Here is a 22547-nt window from a genome sequence, read left to right as displayed (position 1 = left end):
CTGACCTATACCGAACGAGTTGGCCACGCGGTTAGGGGCGCGCAGCTGTGAGCTTGCATTCTGGAGATAGTGGGTTCGAACTCCACTTTTGGCAGCCCTGTAGATGGTTTCCCATTTTTATACCAGGCCGTGCCCGCTTCCTTTCCACTCCTATTCCATTGTCGCCATAAAACCTATCTGTAAACAAAAATATCTCACTGATAATGCAGTTCTACATAGCATAACACAACATAACATAAAAGATGCACAGACTTTGTCATGAACATTTCATATGAAAAATTATTTACAAACAGTCATAACATTCAAACATTCATAAGATCTTCCAAAGAATCTTGTATCTTTCATTTTCTTGAAGATGACGTTGTCTGATTTTTGTGTCTTCAGCCGTTCTATGTTTCAGCATCCATTCTTGTCAGTAAGGTGTTGGATCCCAGAAGTGGACCGGTGGCCTTAATGCGTTGATGAACATCGAACTAGATATATTTTCAATCAACAGACAATTCCTGGATGGTATCGTGATCGTGTTCAAAGTGATAAAACCCCTTTCATAGTGAGCACTAGTTACTGGCAATGTTGATATTGCCAGTTTAGCTATATTCAACTTGTCTTTCACACATTAACCATTACTGTCTATGAAGTTCCTAACGTCTTCACGAAACTTGTCGAATGATAGGCAGACCCTTCCACGTAGTTATGGAAATTTGTTCCCTTCCTCACGCCACCGTATATCTACATCTACTGGCCATGTAAAATGTTCCGGTACTTGGATTAGTTCAATCAGTGCTTTGAACTCTGTTGTATTTTCAACAACACTTTGAGAATTACAGTTGGAGAAAATTATTGTCGGCAATCTAGATTTCAGTTTCTCAGACAGTCTATGGAGAAATGTATCATGATTTTTCACCACATAAATGGATCTTTTTAAAGTGGCACATCTCGAATATTCCCATTCTGTTTGGCAATTTCAGTTCCATTCAAATGTTTTCCAGGACATTCTCGCACTCTTTGAATAGCACGAATGCTTCTATGAATTATTCTGTAGGAGATATCAGTTAGACTAGTAGAATCTTTCAGCAAAAACTATGAAATTATTCCAACTTCATCAAAATCATCAGTTAGTAGTGCTAGATTAAACACAAACTCTTGTGAACAAATAAGAAAACAGAGAGACCTGTATACATTAAACACTCTTCGCAACTGCGATTGTGATCATCTGATGCCATTATAAAATGTTCATACAGAGCTTTGTAACTCTTTGCAATCGTCTCAACAGCTATTTGAGATGAAGCTACCCAGCGCACAGACTAAAATTCTCCCTACTTTTGCTATTTGCAGTCCAAACTCGTTTGCACAGACCTGTAATTGGTACTGATTTTTTTAGGTTTCCATGAAAAATCTCAAATGCATTAACTGAGTTTACGGTATTACCAACACTCAGATCTGTTCTATTCCACTCGATACTATTAGGGTACTTCCGACACAGTAATTTCAGCGCACCAGATTTTCTACCGATCATAGAACTCGCACCATCACTACATACACCAACCGATATTTTTTCTAAAATTTAATGCGAGGGACCACTAGAATATAAGCACATTTTCAGAAGAATCACACCCCAGTTCAAACAATTTAAAGAATAATATTATTGGTTAATCACCACTGAACGATGCACGGATATAAACCTATTTTGGAGGATTTGTTGTGGATTCATCAATAAAAATCGACAATTTAGAATCGGATGCATTTATTTCCTTGCATAGCCCTTTTTAATTTTGCATTTCTGAACTGACACAGTTCATTATACTGGCAGATGCTGAACGACTCTGGAGTCACACCCATACCCAAACCATTGTCTGCCCGTTGATCTATTAAATCAGGGTATTTGTTATATGAAATGCATTCTTGCTACACTGTCTGCTGTACGAAAAACTTTATTGGTATTTGCGTACTGTTTACTAAGTTGCTGACAAATTGGAATTGGTAAAGGTTAACTTTTTCTGAGAATGTTCTATGTGACTTTGACTTTTTATGATAAAGTATGTTGTTCCTCACTGATGTTTGCTGTTCCGCTGTTTTGCTTCCATAATACGTAATCCCAGTGTTCACCCATTCCTTAGAAACGTGGAGCACTGATTTTCCTTCTTCCTTCAAACATACTTTACAGACAGTTCTCTGAGCTTCTATAAACAGCCAAGCGTATGCATTCAAGAAATTTGCTGATTGTTGGGCAGTCGAGCATTTTGAACTTTCACGTAGAGAAGCTAAGGAAGTAAATTCACAATTAGAGCTAGTACTGGCATCTGAATTTAAAACACTTACATTAACCACGTGGCCATCAGCACTAACCTTTCTTTGGTGAGCAGATTCTCCAGATACCTCACAGTCCGTCCGTTTGTTATTTTATTTTATGAAATGTTTCCTCTCATACAGAGGCTACCTTGAAAAAAGTATACGTTTGCATTATTTTTTTAGAAAAGAAAGAGATATAGTTGTGAAATTTAAATGGTAACCTAACTGTAATGATGATTTCCTAGAATTATTAATGAACTCCTTAACCCAAGTGGGACCTACGTATACATAAAAAGGAAACAAGGAAACGTTACTGCTTGTAGTATTAGCTTCTTAACCACTTGGTTTAGTATTTGTAGATTTTCATACGAGGTACATATCTTCTTTTTCTGCTAGTTGCTTTACGTCGCACCGACACAGATAGGTCTTATGGCGACGAGGGGACAGGGAAAGCCTAGGCATGCGAAGGAAGTGGCCGTGGCCTTAATTAAGGTACAGCCCCAGCATTTCCCTGGTGTAAAAATGGGAAACCACGGTAAACCATCTTCACGGCAGGAGACAGTGGGGTTAGAACTCACTATCTCCCGGATGCCAGCTCACAGCCGCGCGCTCCTAACCGCACGACCAACTCGCCCGGTGAGATGCATATCTATTTCGCTTGATGATATTAATTATAATTAACTATTCCTTGCCTGCTATCTATTATTAAATATCAGTTGTGTTATGTGTAAGGAAATCTCTTGGTTCTTATTACGGTACAATTTTTATTATTTTCACGCTACTGAAAATGACCAGTATTTTATTCGTTAATTTAAAATAATATGTTCTGTCACACTCGGCAGTTTGAAGTGATAATCATTATCGCACATTCCAGAGATGTATGAAGCGGTGTAGGTAGAAATACAGTTGGCAGCACTGATTAGGTACACAGGTTGTTCACTATGGGCCTTTGAAATAATGCGGGGCATTTACAACATCAACATCTTATAAAACAAAGAATATTCAGCCAATTAAAGGGGAAATAGGTTTCAGACTCCGTTCCGGTGCGTTCCAGCACCGCTGCATCCCTGGGTACAATAAATTATCTGGTAAAACTAAGTTATCTAGCAAAGCACTTCCTAGTTCTCCGAATTCCTTATTTCCAAAGCCATACTGTTTCTGAATCCCACAACGAAATACTTTCAAGAATATTGTTGAACACGACAGTTGAATTCCGCGACTTTAACTCTATTTGAAAGGATGCCAGGTTGACACATAAATTGCATTACACTAAGTCCCAAATACATCTGAGAGGAAGGTACAAAATGAGGGTGAACATCGACTCCTTGTACATTGTTGCCTGTCTTTCATGCAATGAACAGACTACCACCTCGCCACTTTGGAAATATTGGTTACTATGCACGAATTTCTGGTAAAATCCATACCAAAAATTGAGTAATATAGTTAAGTGACAAACAATTGTTTAGCAATTCTTACCACATGGATGTAAAAATAGTATTAGTGCATCCCCCTGTTCTAACTGCGCTCATTGGTGTAACAAAGAAAGGACGATCTTTCCTACAATAATCACTGGATGCTTACATACCAGAGATATATTATAATTAACCGAAACTCACCAGGAGTTTCATCCATCATAACTTCCGGAAGCGTCGTTGTTTCGTTAACCACACTTTCCACGTCACTACTGCAGGTTTCATCACTTTCAATAGCTCCTCTGTATCATGGCGCTTTGCTGAACGATTGCTCTGTGGATGCATTTCATTGTAGCATTTATAGGCCAATTAATTTATGTACTGTGACAAGTTGTATTGTTGCAAGGCTGTATTAGTAGAGAACTTTCAATAATCATATAATTACTGAGCGAGGATTTAGAACGCCGGTAGTGGATGACAATTAAAATTCGGTGTTCTGAACTGTGATTGATTTCCTGTGCAAATATAGATTTAGAACTGAAATGCAATTTTAAGAAAATATCGTGAGTAACATTCACCAGCTCTATGTGTAGGATCTAGTGAACTTTACTACGCTTCTGCTAAGCCTTCGCGAAACACAGATTGCAGGTCCAATGTGGTGCGGATAGGACGATGTCACAGTGTGTTTTAGAAGGTTGTCAAGACTATATTTACAAGACCAGGCCAATGAAAAGACCGTTGGTCTGGATTGGTAAGGTCCGGTTAGAGACCGTTGTGCTGGGGGTCAAGCAAAGAGAGTCTGGGGGACGTAAGCTACTAGGTTAGGGATCAAGCCTCTAGCAACCCCTCTAGAGTCTTGCTTATTTGTGACAAAAAGTAAGGTTACGGGCGCATGCCACTACAGTTTCAATTTACGCGGTTTTCTCATTTTCAACGAGGGTGGCAGCCTTGTGGGCACACACGATGCAGAATCTATTGTAGGCAACAGAAAATAGTCTTCAAGACTGGCCCGGCTGACCGAAGCCGGCGAATAGTAACAAACAAAATTTTCACAAATATGAGAATTATAGTGCCTTCGTTTTAATTCCTCTATATAAGTAAGCGTACGGCTGGGGGCAGCTTGGTGGATCCCTGACAAGCATAAAGGAAGGATCTCTCCCCTACGCTACTCAGGTATCGTTTCACATCATTTCTATTTATTTCTTTCACCCGGTGAACTTGGCACGATACTGGCAACTTATAACTTTAGAATTTTTCAGGACATACTGTATTTCCATGTATATTAAGAATTCCCTTGTTCCTATTTTAAAGTTTTGTACTTCTGGACACATCATCACTAATAGATTTTTATTTTCCCAATGGAATTTCTAGATATATACTAAGTGTTATTGCCAGTTAGCCCAACTGTAGGAAATTAATGTATAGGAATATTGTAATTTACGCCAATTTAATTACTTTTCAGATCAAATGCGAAAAAAACACGTATAGATCAACATAGAAATGCTGAGATGTATCTGACACGATTACAGAAAGCTGTATCAACACAGCCTTTCTACCAGTCCACTGTGAACAGTGAACGGCAACAATTTTCTTGAGATCTATGCACTGCAATGGTGGGAGCTAATGTTCCCCTGCATAAACTGGAGCATCCAACATTCAAAGAATTTAAATAAATACACGATCAATGTAATACCATGTCCCTCAGCTCTACGGAAGAATTACCTGCAGTCATCGTAGTTATTGGTAAGTTTAAAGAGTAATTTTATAGCAGTAAATACCAAGTTAGATTCAACCTATACAGAGGTCCATTACCATTTCAGTGGTGGTTATGCAGAAGTGAAGACGAGGGTACAAGATGGAGAGATATGGAGGTCACAGCCATGATTTGACCTGCCGGATGACAGAACACCTATGATGTTGATGATTCAGCCTATCTTTCAATCTTCTCTGTGAATGATAATTGGGTTCACTACTGTTCAAATTTTGATGATTTTATTGCACTGTCCTGACAGTTGCCCAGTGCTTGCAGGTCATTCAGGTCAGGGATGAAGAGGATGCTGTCTGCATAAGAGAAGCTTAAAAGCCTTGTCCTGCATGCAGGTCATTCAGGCCATGGATGAAGAGAATGCTGTCTGCATAAGAGAAGCTAAGAAAGCCTTGTCCTGCATGCAGGTCATTCAGGCCATGGATGAAGAGGATGCTGTCTGCATAAGAGAAGCTAAAAAGCCTTGTGCTGCCTGCAGATCATTCAGGCCATGGATGAAGAGGATGCTGTCTGCATAAGAGAAGCTAAAAAAGCATTGTCCTGCATGCAGGTCATTCAGGCCATGGATGAAGAGGATGCTATCTGCATAAGAGAAGCTAAAAAGCCTTGTGCTGCCTGCAGATCATTCAGGCCATGGATGAAGAGGATGCTGTCTGCATAAGAGAAGCTAAAAAAGCATTGTCCTGCATGCAGGTCATTCAGGCCATGGATGAAGAGGATGCTGTCCTCATAAGAGAAGCTAAAAAGCCTTGTGCTGCCTGCAGATCATTCAGGCCATGGATGAAGAGGGTGGTGTCTGCATAAGAGAAGCTAAAAAAGCATTGTCCTGCATGCAGGTCATTCAGGCCATGGATGAAGAGAATGCTGTCTGCATAAGAGCAGCTAAGAAAGCCTTGTCCTGCCCATCGGTTCCGTCCGACCGGGCATTCCTGAAGGCGAACTTCAACAAGCTGGCGGGAGCAATCACCGAGTTGGAGAAGAGTGGAATGCCCCTGGTGGAGTAATTTAGGATTGTGGAAGAAGTCAGGGGAAGTTTCGACTGAACCTCTGCGAAGGTAGCCGCTGTCAGCGAAAAGTTCGATAGGCGTCATGCGGACATGGAAAGCGATGGTAAAACTAGCCAGATCCTCCGAGGTGAGGTATATGAAACAATGGAACCAGATGAAGTGGCTTCATTGAAGTTATGTCCGATCACTTCATGTGATGCTGAGAGATCTTTCTCTCAGTACAAAAACATTCTGCATGTCAGGAGAACGAGACTGTTACCGGAAAACATTGAAACGTTGTTTGTTGTAAATTCCTTTTATAGTAATCGAGTGTGACATTAAATTAAAAGTAACTTTTCATTCCTACTTTTTGCCTATTTTACACGTTAGTGCCTAATGACATGCCTACTTTTACTATTTTAAGAGCCTACGTGCCTGGCTTAGTGGTTACAATTATAATCTCCAGTTATAACAATATTTCGGGTGAACTGTAGGTCGCCAGAACACCGAGCAAGAAGGGGAAGTATCACCAGCACACTTCCTCTCACCGGCTATCTTCCTCGCTGGCCCGATATCTATCCACGCGAAGGGAGGAGCATCACCATGATATTGGTAATTTGTTTTTCAAATAAATTCAGTACGGTATAGAGTATTTACAAAAATTGGGCTCCGAATATAAAAATTACTTAAAACCTTGGTAGTATTCGTCATCGTTTGTAATATCAATTTTAGGGATTTGTCATGTTGACTCGTTAGTGTGGGATTATTTTTAAGGCGCGTTACGAGATTCGCCTAGAATACCGTACTAACAAACATGTGTAAATAATAATGTCATTGGCATATTTAATGGCGATTTATTTGTTCTGTTTTTGATTAATTTAGTTTCTTTTAACAAGTAGCTTTTTACTTTTCGATCATATGATGCTTCAATACTTGTTGAATTTGTCAATGGTACAGTGGCAACCCTAACCTCACCTTTAGGTGGCTGAGAACAGAGTTATCCATCATTATGTGCTCATTTTTATTCTCTAGCACATACCAAACAATCGATTACGCTACAGGACACGACTTGTGCCAGTGTTGGTCCTAACTCTTTTGTTGTTGTTGACTTATTGGTTGGATTTCAGTATGTCCAAAAACAAACTTATAGTAGACGCAAAAAGTGTTATGTTTATACGCCTAGAAATAAATTGGCAACGGTCGTGTTCTGCACTGCAACCAAAATGCAAGCTTAGGTGACTGATTTCCTTAAAAATATTAGCATAGAGAGATAGTTACTGTTACAAGGCCCTCTCGTGAATGCAAGCTGCAAGTAAGAAGCAGCATGGGCTGTCCAGTGATTGTGATAACGTCACGGTTAAAAATCACTGACATAAAATAATCACGGTATCAAATCGCACTGTGACTCACAAATCGCTGCATCGCTCATCATTACTCATCATTAGACCCGTCCTGAAAATACACTCACCTCGTTCCTCTTGTCACTCCACAGTCCCACAGCAGGAAAGTCACGTAAAGAATGTGATACGGGCCCCTCAAATAAAATGTAAAACATACGAACAACTGTTATAAATTTAATAACAGCAGGTAGATATTGTGAAATATATTGTCAAATATACTAAAACACTAACAAACATGTGTAAGTAATAATGTTTCATTGGCATATTTAGTGGCGATTTATTTGCTTCATTTTTTATTAATTCAGTGTCTTTTAACGAGTAGCTTTTTACTTTTGGATCATATGATGCTTCAATTCTTGTGAAGTGATCAAAAGTGCAGTGGCAATCCTAATTTATTATTTGCTTTATACATCCTTGTGGAATAAATGTAAGATAAAAGTTAAATTTCCCCCAAAAATCTGTGCATAATACGATCTCAGATGCAATACACATCATAAAAATATAATTTTCTATTCACTTCTGTAAGATTATTAATAGTACAAAGGGGTATAATAATAATAATAATAATAATAATAAATAATGCTCAATAGGTTCTATTTGTTTTTCTCCTGTTAAACTACATATACACCACTTGGTTGTTAGTACTTAAAATTGGTTTCACATTTCAGTAACTACGGTACTACCCTATATTTTGTACTCTACACCGAAGTTTCACTTATAATATTCTACTATAACACCAAAATATGCCAACAAAATTAAATCAAATACTGTTTAGATAAAGTGTGAAAAATATCAAACAGCAGATTTAATAAGCCTATTATTACGAGAGCTCGTTCGAAACTGAATTGACTGAGTGTTATTAGACCTACTTCTTATTTGCTTTATACATTGTTGTCGAAGAAATGTGTGATGAAAGTTAAATGATGTGAAAAATATGCGCATAATTCGATCTCAGATGCAATGTACATTAAGAAAGTATCACTTTCCATTCATATTTTCGTAACAGTTTTCATTGCCGTGATTGTTTTTCAATAATTTGGTGCAGCTCTTGTGAGGAGCGTATTGGTGTTGCGAGAGACGGCCGTGCTGTATTAGAGTCAAACTGCTGCTAGATGGCAATTTCTCTACGTACAAATTGTAAAACAAACTCTTTAGGCTGATTCTACAAAATCGCCTTGACCATTTCCGTCCAGAGTGACATAAGGCTAAAGGAGTCTGCGAGGCCCTAACATTACGCCCCTGGCTGAGCAGGAGAAAGGTCTGGTCAAGGACAAGGGAACTGCGCAGGCCCTAACATTACGCCCCTGGCTGAGCAGGAGAAAGGTCTGGTTGAGGACAAGGGAACTGCGCAGGCCCTGCAGGCCCTAACATTACACCCCTGGCTGAGCAGGGAACTCCGCATCATCTGAACAGATTAGAATACGCACACTAATGGAAGTTCGAAATGACATTTCAAAAAATGAAGGTATCGACAAAAGAGAAGCCAGGACGTGAGAACTAAAGACTCCACAGGCCCCGTACACATTAATAAAGTCGATAAGAAAAGTTGACCAAGAGAGGTCGAATAGGATAGATGAAGATGAGGAGCCTGGTACAAGTAAGTGGAAACAATTCGAGGACTCAGGTAAGGGCCCCGTAATCGTCAAACCACGCACCCAAGTTACTTGCCCCTGGGGCCCCGTTTAGTTGCCTCTTACGACAGGCCGGGGATACCGTTGGTGTAACTCTACCTCCCCAATCCACAGGGTGCGAAGACGGAGGAGAGGTTTGGAATTGAACCCAGACTTTTGGCAAGCAATCTAGTGGTGTGCCACCACCTCTCCTATCCTGCCAGCGGGACTCGAACCACGGTATAGAACATTATACTTGAGCACCAATCGGAAGAGCAGTGAAGGTACCCTGTCGGCAAATGAAAGGCAAGGGCAAAGACGTTAAAAGAAAGATGTCCCCAGTTTAAAATTCTAAAGCCAGAGAACAAGAGCTGACCTAGCGCAGAGCCTGGATCAAGTGAGTGGAATCAGATAGGGGACCCTATGGTTCCCCCTCCAGTCGCCTTTTTAAAAGTTAGCAGATATTGAAGACACGCCCTCCACATGATGGTGACATCTGCCCGTTAAACTGGAAACCCAAGTAATGTTGGGAAAATACCAGGAATAAGAAGATACCCTCACGAAATATAATATGTGTGTATGTTTATCACGGGGTCCTGCTACGAGCTGAATGGATATTATATGGCAGTGGAGGAGTTGATGACGGTGAAATGAAACTGGGTAAGGAGGTGGCCCGGCATTTACCTGGAAGTTAAAACGGGAAACCACGGAAAATCATCCTCAGGACGGTGAATGATGGAGTGCAGAGCTGCTCGTTTCCTTGGGCCTACCTCTCTAACATCTCAAAACGTTCCTTTACGCTTTAGGACTTCCAGCAATCAAAGGTATTGGGCTACAGGGAGGAGAATGAGTTCTTGTTCAAGTATCTTACAGGAGTCAGGCAAAGTTGCAATCTTTGAATAATTATGTTATTGCTTTCACGACTCACGAACTACTTTAACGGTTTGTGGAGACGCCGAGGTGCCGGTATTTCGTTCCGCAGGAGGTCTCTCACGTACCTGTAAATCTGCCGACACGGGGCTGACGTATTTAAGCACTTTCGTATACCAACGGACTGAGTCAGGATCGAACCTGCCAAGTTGGGCTAAGAAAGCCAGCACCTTAACCGTCTGAGCTACTCAGCCCGGCTGTAATCCTTCACCTTCGTTGTTCATAGTTTATACGGTTCATCTACTGAAAGGTATAAAGTGGCAGGGAGAGATTCATTTAGGTGGCAATGTAGTAAGCAGTCTGGGCTAATCCGACTACTAGGTCTTCCAATGGCAGACTGCGCCGAAAGCCTGCAATCTAGAAAGTTGAAAATGATGATGATGATGGTTGTTGTTTAAAGGGGCCTAACACCTAGGTCATCAGCCCCTAATAACACGGAATGAGACGAAATGTAATGACAATTTAAAAGTACAAAACTTATCAACTGACCAGAATTAAAAAATGATGATGAAGAATGCATGGCTAAATATGAATTCAAACTGATCATCGGATCCAACTCGCAATATTGAAAGTTACAATTAATTCCGAAATGAATCGACTGAATCCAGAAACGAATAAAAATGATCATGAACTCAAAACAATCAGTGGATTTGACCTGCAATGCCCCACATTCCCAGCAGTATATACTGACAAAGGGGCTGCTTCCAAGGCACAATCCTGAATGGATGGCGCTTGTTGTCTAAAGGGGTCCAACATCTAGGACAACGGTCTCTCATAATGGTACTTATCGCTAGGAAAGTAAGAACCATGGTATTTCTCATGTAGTGGTACTAATCACGAGTAACGTACACTTATTGTGTTCCGCACATTCTAGTACAGGTAGTGTAATACCCAGAAGTATCGCAGACCTATGCTGTTCCTCACATTAAGGCTCCAGTCTAATGCAACGCAAACCCATGGTGTCCCTCACATAGGAGTACTTATCACAGGGACTCGAACTATCCCGTAGTATTCCTCATATAGTTGGTATTAACCACAAGCAACGCAGACCCACGGTGTAGCTCATATAGCATTACTAATCACAGGCAACGCCCCGACCCTGGTGTTTCTCACAATGGCATGAATCACGGATAATGTAAAACCCATACTGATTTACACTCCGCTGCGACTAATTAGAAACCTATTGTGTACCGAACATAGTGGTACTACTCGCAAGTAAGGGCGAACCCATGGTGTTCTTCGAGCGATTGTACTAATTACAAGTAGTCTCAGGTTTCTAATTCAATCATCCCTTAGTCGCCCACGTGGGAGTATCACCTACGCCAGCGTAGTAGGTTCGTGGAAACTTGAAAACAGGTTCAAGAGAAAAGTAATGTCAGTATGGAAAAGTTCTAAGAGAATTGAATATCAGATAGGGAATACAAAACTGGCACAGGTAAATCATTTCAAGTGTTTAGGATGTGTGTTCTCCCAGGATGGCAGTATCTTACATAGTACGTGAGACTGAAGGCCCTTGGAGGGGTGAGGTGGCGTAGAGTGGTTACCTCTTAACCTGGTACTCATTGTTGTTGTAGGCTGAGTTAACCTCAGGCCCATGTGAATGTTCGGAAGTGGAAATATCATTTCGACATCCTGACGGGGAATTGAACCCATGTCTTTCCGGGTGAAGCGAGTGCCAGAAGGAAGTCAGCACCCGAAAGAAACTGTCTGCTGTACGTGAGTGAAAGCTGGGTATGTTATTCATAAATTAGAAATAACAGACATGAAAGTAGTGAGAAAGGTCGCTAATACGAATATGTGGGAACAATGGCAGGAAGGTCCGCTGAATAAGGAGATGAAAACAAAGTTAGTAATGAAATCAATGGATGTAGGCGTACGCGTTGACCGACTCGACGGTTAGGGTCATGTGAGACTAATGGAGGAAGATAGGATACCTAAGAGAATAATGGACTCAGTCATGGAGGGTAAGGGAAGTTGAGGGAGACCCAGACTCAGTTTCTAACGATAAAGATAGTAGGTATAGAACTAAACGAGACCACGGAACTGGTTCCAAATACAGCATTGTGGAGGTGTTTAGTAAATTCACAGAGGATTGCAGACTGAACGGTGCACATGCGTCAAGAGGGTTGAGAGACTCGCCACTAGACTGCGTACGGCGAATTCTATATTAGGTTACATTTTGTTTATAAAGTATTTCCAGTCCGTAACTCGAGCACAGGCTATGCAGACTGTTGAAGTGCACTTTATGTTCTATTCATGATTATAACACACATGTTCGTCATTATTACATTTCTTCAACAAATTCTCAGTTATCTAATTCTATCGAAAAACTGTCGGTAACAAAAGCTATAGGAATCATTTATGTTGTGTACATTTTTAGCGTGGAGCGATAATTCCGGAGATCTTCAGTGCAGTTTGTACGTAATGCCATTGAACTGCAGGACTCGTAACTCGCCTGTTAGGAGGGAAATTTCTCGCTTATTCGGCGACTGATAATACACATGGCGTAAAATATTATATACTGTGCGATGTAGATAATGATAATAATAACAATAATACATCGAAGATATGAAGGCTCGTGGAGGAGTAGAAGGTGTCTTGTAAGGCAGATCCTCCGACGAAGGTGGCCATCATCTGCGTGTACTGCGTGTTACAGGGAACAGTACTTGCAGCAAGACCTGAGTGTGTAGTAATTATGAACATTAAATAAGAACGTACTGAGTTAGTGACATCGAACTGGACAGGCCATGGGTAGTGTTGATCCTCCAAAATTATCGTACGACTGTCTAAAAATATACTATATTCCTAATAGCACTAGGAAAGTGATGTAGACTGTTGTATAACTACTACTGCTACTCCCTGAAAGGGACGGCGGGCCTCCTACACGATAACGCCGTCTCCTAGGTCATTAGGGCATTCCCCTTAGTGCAGAGGAATGGAAAACCACGGAAAACCATTCTCAAGACAGCCGACGGCGGGGACCAGCCTGTCTCTCGAATACAGGGGCGTAGAGCCGTGGGCAGCCCTCCTCTGCTCGGTTGGTCGGTCGGAGTACAGGCCACGCTGACCCTGTTTTATAACGCACAGTTCGCTAGAGGTGGGTTACCTAATACTAGAGCAGCTCGTACGGCGAGAAAATGCTCAAACGCTAGCGTGGAAACCAGCCAAGGAATGGACCCGGGCACATTCTCATGCAGACGCGGCGGGATATCTCGCTGTGACTGGCCGGATTCGTCCAACTTTCTGTGATCCATTCGCGCAGAAACTCCACGTGAAAATACGCGCGTGTGGCCGTAGGCTAGGCCAGGAAAATTAACCCCTACTGGGAATCGAACCTACGTCCTTTCCGATGCACCTCGGCAACACGACAACTGGTGAATTGGAGGCGGCTGGTGCTCGTAGCTTAAACCTGGGACATCATTTCAGAGGTTCAGGTCACACCGGGGATTTTGACTGCTCGGGGATTGAGTGTTTGTGTTTAATTACCTTTCTTCATCTAGCTAAAACTACGTAACTCCCGCAACAGAAACACGTAATAGTGAGCACATAGGGGCAGCACCGTAAAACTGCTGAGCTCACTGAGACCTGGAATAATAATACTCTGGTGTCAAGTGACGTGATGCTAGTTGGAAGACCAACCTCTTCTCTTCTCTCCAGTCAGTGACGGTATCGGCTAAAGAAAGGAAACATAAAATTATTGGAGTAGACTAACGGAACTCAGATGCGATAGATAAGAACGAGGAGCCAGCAGTCAGACTCAGCTAGAGGACCTGTGAACGGCAACCCATGCTTCCAAGTTGAGAGACCATGAGGTTCCCCTTTCAGTGGCTTTCTGCAAGAGGCAGGAGATGCCATCCCCACCCACAGTGGAAGACCAGGCAGTCACCCAGGCTATCGGGACTTCCCCTGCATTCCTAGTTTCTTAGTCTTCAGCAAAGTAGTAATAGTTAAACAGGATGTTGCAAGAGGCGACTAAAAGGGGCCCCAGGGGCGAGGTTGTGTTGGCGACCAAGGGACCCTTAGCTGAATCCTGGCGTTACTTCCACTTACTTGTACCAAGCTACCCTGTCCGACCTCCCTTGGTCAACTCTCGTTCTTTTCCGACCCCGACAGTATTAGGCTTCCCGTTCTTTTGCCGATACCTTTATTTTTAGAAGTGACGGACTTTTCTTTCTGATTAGTGCTGCCCTCCACCACTGGAACCCACTCAGCCCGTCATGTTGGTAGAATTGTCTACTTGCCGTGATTTTCAAACTCTACCAACATCATCCTCCCCTGTGAACCACGTGACCTCACGCGTCCCGTTGAAGCAGATAGCCGAGACGTAGGCGCAACCATATTGGATGGGTGTCTGTCAAGAAACCAGACTAAAGAATAGTGGATCGAAAAGAGGGCACCAGCCTTTCGCAAGTTGCAAGGACGGGAGTCTGACGTGGCATTTTAACATGCCTTAGCTATGTTGATACTCCTACAAGGATGAAAGCAACGGGAAACTAAAGTCGAAAGTAATGACCGAGAAAATGCATAACTTATTTCTTATTTTTCTTCCGAAGGTAAAATAGTCCTCCATTCGAATCTGCGGTAGGGAACTACACGAGAGGGGGCAATCATCAGGAAGATTAATACTGACATTCATCGGGTCGGAGCGTGGAATGTTAAGAGTTTGAATCATTGCGATAGGCTAAAGAATCTGAAGAGGAAAATTGACGGAGTAAAGTTAGATATAGTTGGTATAAGTGAAGTACGTTGGCAGGAAGAACAGAATTTTTGGCCAGGCAACTACAGAATTATTGACACAAAATCAAACAGGTGAATGCAGTGAATAGGGCAGCGGGTTAGCTACTATGATTAGGATATACACCACAATAGTGCAGGACGATGTGTCTACTAGTTCAGCAGTTTATGAAGAAATCGAAATATTTTCTGCAGAGATGGAAAATTTAATACAATACGTAAAAAGGGGACGAGTATCTATTTGCTAAAATAGTCACTCTAATTACTGCTACTTCTTCTTGGTGGTTCGCGAATGTATTAAGAACTGTTTTACTGGCGGGTATCCACCGCATGCGTTGTGAGTATTGAGCCCTCAATCCAAGGAATTAACCAGAATCTGTTAAAATCCCACCCCGGCTAGGAATCGAACACAGGTTTCTCTCAACTGACGTCCTCGCCGGTGACCACTCAGCTATGGAGGCGGATGTTGTATTAAGTCCTCACCTGAGAGCCATGAAGGTCTATGGAGGAGCGCTCTATGTGAGGTACGCCCGGCCGCCTTTGGGCCCAAGAATTAACATCCTACTCATTTTTTGAGGAGACTGTGTGAACTTCTGGCCCATGTGCCGTTTCGTTTACCAAATTTCTCGACTTCCTGGACGAGAATCGAACCCACGCCCTTCCGAGTGACATGAGGGCGTGTTTACCACCTCGGCTGAGCACCCCTTGTTAAATAGAGGTTTCAGGGTATTTGTAGGCCTATGTGTGAGTCTCAATTCTGTAACGACAGGTAACTGCCGGGTGTAACTTCAGGATATTTCTACCTCTCTCGGCCGACCAACTAGAAATCTTCAAGTATTAGGCGCTTGAACAGGCGTAGCCACGGCCAACTCAAAACTCCGGCCTGCTACACATGACAGTTCCATAGTGATGACGTCAGCCTTTTAGTGCATTGTATGGAGGTACGAGTCTTGTTCTCGTGGTGGTTTGGTAGCACGTTGTTGTTATTTGAACGTTATTAGAGGTGTTTCCAAGTGACAACTGTATGAAAACGCATCAGTAAAAGACGTATTTTCAGCAGTAGTATGTGTTAAGTACTATAGCATTGTAATTTCGGGAGCGTAGTGTTAGGAAGTATTCGTAGGTTATGTGATAGGATAGGTGAATTCACTGAGCTATTATGAATTTTAAGTACTCTAAAGCTTATTATTTAATTATGATTATTATTATAATGTGTTAGTGTAATGTATGCTCCTTTTTGCAAAACGGGACGAAGGCGTAGTGTGCCTGGATGTACATCCAATTACCGTTCAAACAAGGAGGTGACTATCTCAACATTTGCGTTTCCTAGCATAAGGAGAAGCGAGCTAAATGGATTCATGCTATACACCGAGCTAATCTTGATCCCAATATATGCCTCTGTCTGTATCAAACATTTTTCCGAAAATCACATTATTCGAGTTGACACTCCAAAAAGATCAGACTGTTCAGTTTTAACTGTGCCTAGGGTAAAGCCAAAATTAACTGACGATGCTGTGACAGCTATACTTCCTGGGTAACCGTCATATATTTCTCAACCGACACCTGCCAAACGAAAATCGCCAGAAGAAAGGAGAGAGGGTAATTTTCAGAATGACCTTCAAGACTATGTGCTCAAATAAATGTAATATAATGTCATTTGAGACAGCAACAGTTTGCCTAGTGACCATTATACTATTTTTAATTTGTTGTGGAGAGCTACACATTAACTGAGACCTTAGCACCTGATTCAATGATGCATTTTTAAACAGTAGAAATCGTAGGGATGTTTCTTTCAATGTTTTAATAATGAAAGTTGAAGAACTTGTGACAAGTGGGTATGTGCTGCTGAGTTAATGAGTGTTGTGACCAAGATCTGTGATATTTTGGGAAATATTTTCTTTAATAGTTATTCATAAATAATATATTTGTCGTATGTATTCTTTTGATAGTGTTTCTTCGATGTTATGTGTTTATAGGCTTATTATTGCATTTTCTTTGCCACATTGTGAGAAAAAGTATCGTATCAGCAAGATAGGAATTACACGCGACGGCGTCACAACTATTGGTAGCAGGCCTCTATATATCAAGATGGCCGTGGCGTAGCTAACGGGCAACATAGGTGTTTAAGCACCCTAAAAATACATTTCATTCGTCGTAATTTGACAATGAGCGGAATTTAAATTTTACTCTGCACGTTTGGCCGTTACAAGAACAAACATATTTTAAATATCCTCAGAGTGGTCACAAGAAAGGCGATGGTAGTAAACTGTTCCACACCGCGGGTATGACTGTACTTCTTAAAATAACTCACATTACGGTACCAGTAATAACAAAGTACATCAGAAAAGTGTGTAGATCTTTTCTTGCCGAGAGAGGATTAAGAACTACCAAGTATCTCCAGATGTGTTCATCTAACAAACGTTGAAGAAACTGCAAGTTCTGGTGCATTTTTAATGCACGAGGCACTCATCTTTTGAAAGCAGCAGTCATACATCACAATGAAAAGAAGATATTCATAGCACAGCGGACATTGAGCAGGTACGACAATTGCTTGTTTTAACCACTTAGAATATAATGAACTACTTGTAACTCCCGTAATGGTCCACATAGTTTATTTTCGTGTTATATTACTCGAATGTAATCAATCAATCAATCAATCAATCAATCAATCAATCAATCAATCAATCAATCAATCAATCAATCAATCAATCAATCAATCAATCAATCAATCAATCAATCAATACTGATCTGCATTTAGGGCAGTCGCCCAGGTGGCAGATTCCCTATGTGTTGTTTCCCTAACCTTTTCATAAATGATTTCAAAGAAATCCGAAATTTATTGAACGTCTCCCTTGGTAAGTTATTCCAATCCCTAACTCCCCTTCCTATAAATGATTCTGACACGAATAATGGAAACACTCGCTCGGATCATGAACTTAATATTGGCCGTGTGATACGAGGTTCTATAACGTACACCAATCCATGAGCAAGGGAGTTGGAGGGAAGGCATTTCGTTGATCAGTCACAGGCAGTGGGTGGGCTGTGAATAGCAGAGTTTCTGTATCAGTCAAGTAACTGAACGAGAGGAAGAGATAGTTTTGCTCATGGCAGAGGATCCGGGGATCACTGACAGATTACTACAGGCAACCAAAGGCAAAACTCATGACAGACTCCCTGACTGATATCACTTGGTCAAGTCTTGGTCTCTTCTGACGCACAGTGAATCCCTTGTTTTCTCTGGACATGTCTTCATTGCTCCATGGTTTCTTAATATTCAATATCGTTTGTTTACTTATAACTGCAATGGACAGCACTGATGTCTTGAGATACCCCAACTCGAGTTCTGTAAGATATCACTCGTCTTCCTACACCACGCAGGAGATACAACGGTCCATTCCACCTGCGTGCTGCATTGTCCTGGTTAAAAGCCAGTCTTTGAAAGGAGCACGAGTATTAAATTGATGAATTGCTTGCGGAATTGGGAAGTAATTGAATTACTTGTAACGATCAGAATGTTTTAGTAACTTCTACTCGTAATTTACTTCTGAAAATAAAAGTGTAAACGTTACATTGAAGTAATCGATATTCATCACATGGAGAGCTTTAGAGCCCCAGCACTCGTTCATTTACTCGCGGTTTGTTGAGATTTAGGTAATCGTGTGGTGGTGGTGATTATTGTTTTAAGAGGAAGTACAACTGGGGAACCATCCTGTATTAACACTAATCAGAGGGAAAGTGGAGCGAAGTGAATTTATCGGCAAAAGAAAGGGAGGACTCTCAAACCGTGGAGGAGCCAGACTCAGCTAGCGGAACCGTGGTCGCTAACGCAGCCTCCCAAGTTGACAGTCACTGGTCTCCCTTGTACTCGCCCCATACTGCAGGCAGGGAATACCACCCCCACGTCGTCGAGAATAAACACGTGACGGTGAACGGATTAAGGCATTTCCACTTCCCTATTTGAGTAAGTTACCCTGAAAACTCGAAAGTGACATTCTAATTTTGCTCGGGAGCTATCATTTTGAATGTGTGTTTAGTCTCAGCTAGCGATGATAGATACTTAATGTTTGTATGCATGAAATGTAATAATGTATTTCCCTTGCAAACTTTGGTATCATTCAGTGGCGGCTCGTTTGGGAGGCGCTAAGGCGCACGCCCCCCACGGGGTTCCTTTAAATTCGGGAATTTTAATCTTAAATGTTAACAAGGGAAATATTTTATATTTTACTATAAGATTCTAATCAAGGGCGCGAGTTGTACTGTACTGCGGCCCGATACGCTGCTGGCCCTGCGCAGGAGGGCGCTCTCTCATAGCGGACCAAATACTCCGAGTCTCGCTTGACTGGCCTTGAGGGAGCCAATCAGAGCCAGAGTGGAGACGTGCTGTTCCAGCGGAGATTCCGGCGCGTTTCTGCCGCGGCCTATCGTTGTAGCCAACCTACCCGAAACATTGGTGATTTTATTTCTTTTTAACAGGGGTCAGTTTGTGCCATTTCTCTCCTAAAAATAGGAACTACTTTACTCAGGCACTTACCTGAGTTAAATGTGTCGGTATATATTTAAAATAGTCTTGTAATTTTTAGGACTATTAACTAACGAAACGAGTAACGATTGTAACTATTGTCTTCTCGCACTTGACTCATGTTGGCCATACTCACTGGAGAGCGCGATGTTTAGCTTTGTGTTGATGAATGATCTCGTGAGGTGACTGAAAAGGGGAAATTAGGAGAAAGGTTGTGATATATATGTAGTCGTAGTGTTATGTTTGCACTTCGTACAGTATGATTACCGTCGAACATATTAAAGAACTAACGTTTTCTTCTCTTTCTATCGAGTAGAAAGTCGAACTGAAGGAGTGTGGTAGACTTCTTGTTGAAAAAATTGGAGGCCAAGAAAAATGACAATGAAAATAGGGCTTGCCAAAGACAAATTAATTCTCGTGACTATATAACAAACGGAGCTCGATAGCTGCAGTCGCTTAAGTGCGGCCAGTATTCAGTATTCGGGAGATAGTAGGTTCGAACCCCACTGTCGGCAGCCCTGAAAATGGTCTTCCGTGGTTTCCCATTTTCACACCAGGCAAATGCTGGGGTTATACCGTAATTAAGGCCACGGCCGCTTCCTTCCCACTCCTTGCCCTTTCCTGTCCCATCGTTGCCGTAAGACCTATCTGTGTCGGTGCGACGTAAAACAACTAGAAAAAAAAATTATATAACAAGAACCCGCGGATATGTGGAAGTGATATCTCAGAAACCTTTTACTGTTTTCCTTGCCTGCTATTCTCCCGTTCTAGGAAAGGAGATAAATGGATCACCACAGGGGTGATATCAATAGTACCATGGATTTTGAAATGCTTGGTATAGTCAATGTCGTGTCTTGTTTAAGTGATCACTACAGTGAAACTATTCGTAAACATTATTCGATAGTGGACAAGAACAGGCAGATAATAATAATAACAATAATAATAATAATAATAATAATAATAATAATAATAATAATAATAATAATAATAATAATCAACATCATAATCAAAACAATTGCATATGCATTGCGCCGTATAGTGTTCGAAGTGTGTATCTTGATAACATGGTTTGAAGAACTTGAGATATTTGTGGAATTATGAAAGTAAGGCGCACTCCCCACTGCTGATATCCACGAGCCGCCACTGGTATCATTCCATCTTCATGTGAAAACAATATCAGTGATTATTCAAAGACTCGCGTTCTGTGATAACTGTAATTTTACTGATCACATTGTAGAATATTGAGTAATCATTTTTCTCTGATCACTGTAAATGCGTCCAATTAGTTTTATTTTGTACTTGAATACTTTCTGTGGTTTTTTAGTTTCCACAGTAACAAACTTAAGGTAAGGCTTACTTCCATTTCTGCCACATTGTCACCATAAGACCTGTTCGTGCCGGTGCGTTGTAAAACGAATGGTAGACTGGCCAGCGCGCAAAGACGACTTTGGTTCAGATTGCTCATAGTATTGGAGATGCCATAGCCATGACCGAGGTATTAATATGCACGTGTTATTTGGAGGTGATCATGTGGCGACATGTAAAGGAGATCCTGAACGTAAAACAATCAGCAAGTTCTGTTTTCATCTGATCTTGCACACAACATGAAGATAATGTTCGACGTCAAGAGGACAAATTTGGGCAAATATTCGTTATGGGGAAGAGGAGTTAGGGATTCGAATGGTTTATCAAGGGACTTCTCCGATAAATTTAAGAAAATTCTAGGCAAGTACCTAATTGTGAACCTGCCACCTGGGTGCCTGTCCTGAATGCAGATCAGTGGAGACTGACTGAAGGTGGCACACTCTTTTTCCAATACCACGGTTATTCATAAATGCATCAAGGAATCAGATGAGCCATTTCTTGGGGGAAGGCTCGCAAATGACTTGTTGCAAGTAGAGTTATATTGAATCGCATAATGCGGGTGGCCGTCGTATATTTAGAACACTTTTGTCTATCGAAGATGTCTAGAAGTTTAACTAGTGATCGACCCGAGTTTCGTACAGTTTGTGGCGGCGACCGGCCTGTTATGACGTTGGTCGTTTGCGTCTGTACTTACGCCAGTACGACTGCCGTCAGCTCCCCGTGCGATTTGGAATCAATTCTTTCACTAAAACTAAACTGTCTGTCTCCGTTAGCACTACCAGCTGCCGTCTTCAGGGACACGGGTTCGTTCCCCTGTATTGACAGAAATTTCGGAATGGCAGGAGGACTGGTATGGGGTACACGCAGCTGACCTCCATTGCAGGAATTCAGGGCAAAGACACGAGTCTACAGCAACGCAAACTATGCTTGCCGAATACTTACTGCAAAGGGTATTCCTATCGCGATAAGATTATTGAGGTCATTAATTATTTTGATAAATATTACGTGATAAATCTCACAACATGGTTTTTAATTTGAGGGCTGATTTTATACCCTAGTAGAACCACATTTCATTCACTGCGACAAGTGAATAACTGTTTCTCATGCACTGGTAACAAAACCACTTGCTTCCATCTGCAATTTCACCGCTGCTTAAAAAATAATTCCAACAATTATGAAGGCATTAATTCAGGTACTGAATAATCTAGACTAGATGTATATAGTTCAGCCGGCCCGTGGTATAGGGTTAGAGCAAGTGCCTTTTTCCCGGAGGCCCCGCGTTCAATTACCGGCCAGGTCAGAAATTTTACCTGGATCTGAGAGCTGGTTCAAGGACCACACAGCCTACTTCATTACAATCGAGGAGCTATAGAAGCTCCGGTCTAGAAAGTCTAGAACAACGACAGAGGCGGTTAGTAGTCTAGAAGACACGACACATCATTATCTGCAGGTTTTTGGCTGAGCACCGGTCGCTTTGTTGACCACGGCCCTTAGGGCTGTTGCACAATGGGGTTTGGATTTCGGTTTAGGTAAAATA

Source organism: Anabrus simplex, chromosome 14 (genome assembly GCF_040414725.1).
Source record: "Anabrus simplex isolate iqAnaSimp1 chromosome 14, ASM4041472v1, whole genome shotgun sequence".
NCBI classification, from domain to species: Eukaryota; Metazoa; Arthropoda; class Insecta; order Orthoptera; family Tettigoniidae; genus Anabrus; species Anabrus simplex.
Note: the sequence above shows the minus strand (reverse complement) of the source record.